The sequence below is a fragment of the Sapajus apella genome, unplaced genomic scaffold (genome assembly GCF_009761245.1).
Source record: "Sapajus apella isolate SASKATOON/1434 unplaced genomic scaffold, GSC_monkey_1.0 scaffold78, whole genome shotgun sequence".
Classification (NCBI taxonomy): Eukaryota; Metazoa; Chordata; class Mammalia; order Primates; family Cebidae; genus Sapajus; species Sapajus apella.
The window spans coordinates 5,792,788-5,794,398 of record NW_022437018.1 but is presented as its reverse complement, the minus strand read 5'-3'; the positions used below and the strand labels follow the sequence as shown (position 1 = coordinate 5,794,398).

Below are 1,611 nucleotides of genomic sequence, written 5' to 3'. Positions count from 1 at the left end.
TCAGCTTTCAGGATTTCAACATTCAGGATTTCAGTATTTTGAGATTGTACATTTTGGAATTTTTGGATGTTACAAATTTTACGTTTTAGGGATTTTGACCTTTTGAGATTTCAACCTCCAGGATTATGGCATCTAGGACTGTGTCTTTTGGGATTATGATTGGGATCACATCTCCCAAACCCCCCTTTCTTCTCACCACCCCAGCTTCCACCTATTCTACACTCTATGTCTATGAGATCAACTTTTTTTTTTTCACTAGAAAAAAACACAGCTTTATTGTTCTCAACACCAGAGGCAGCGGTCTCTGTAGGACAGGGGAGTGAGTTCTCTTGACTGACAGGGATAGGTGGCTCCTACTTGCCGGTGATGAGCGGGTCCCGCAGGACCACAATGACTGAGTCCCCGCGCAGGAACATTTTGGCGATGTAGCGGTCTTTGTTGACTGGCTTGGACTTCTTCTTGCCCTTGCCGCTCTTGGGTACCTCAGTCCACATCTCCTTCACGTTCTCCAGCACCATGTTGCAGTGCCTATCAAAGGCCTTCACGCGGCCCAGGAGTTTCTTATTGTTGCGGCAGTTGATGAGCACTTGGGTGTTTTTGACGGACTGAGTGAGCACAGAGAGTGGACCCGTGTGAAATTCCTCCTCCTCTCGCTTCTGCAGCTCCTCCGGGGTCATCTCACTCTTGGGCTTGTTGAGGAGGCTCATGTTGGTCACTAAGCTCTCTGTTCACTCCGGTTTCCTCCGCGTTCCTGGAGATCAACTTTTTTTAGATTGCACGTATGAATGAGATCACGCGGTATTTGTCTTTCTATGCCTGGCTTATTTCATTTAATATAATGTCCTCCAGGTTCATCTATGTTGTCACAAATGACAGGATGTTATCTATTTTTGATGGACATTTAGGCAGTTTCTCACTTAGTGCTATTATGAATAGTGCTGCTCCGAATATTTTTTATCTGTGTCTTTTGGTGAACATATGGATGAATTTCTGTTGGATAAATACCTAGAGTAGACTATCTGGGTCATATGTATATATAGCACGGGGTATGTATATATTTAGCTTTGACATGCTGTCAAAGAGTTTGCCAGATGGTTGTACCAGCTTATACTCCCACCAACAGTGTATGAGCACTCCAGCTGCTTCACATCCTCACCACCACTCGGTATTTTCTGTCTATTCATTTTGGCTCTTCTGGCAGGTATATTTTATATATATATATATATATATATATATATATCCATCCTAGTCTATTTTGTGTTGTTTTAAAGGAACACCTGAGGCTGGGTAATTTACTAAGACAGATTTAATTGGCTCACAGTTCTGCAGACTGTACAAGAAGCATGATGCCAGCATCTGCATCTGGTTAGGGTTTCACACGGCTTCCACTCATGGCAGAAGGCAAAGGAGAGATTACGTAGCAGGAAAGGAAGCAAGGATATGAGAGATGCCAGGCTGTTTTTAACAACCAGGTTTCACACAGGAACTAATAACCTGCGAACTCACTAACACACTCCCCAGGGAGGGCATTATCTATTCATGAGGGATCTGCCCCCATAACCTGAACACTTCCCATTAGACCCCACCTCCAACACTGGGGATCAAATTTCA

At 43.9% G+C, this 1,611-nt stretch overlaps 1 pseudogene; it reads right to left on the bottom strand.

Annotated features, from left to right (window-relative positions):
• Positions 1-338: 338 nt before the first annotated feature.
• LOC116532996 lies at positions 339-742 on the bottom strand (annotated as a pseudogene).
• Between the last annotated feature and the right edge of the window lie 869 nt (positions 743-1,611).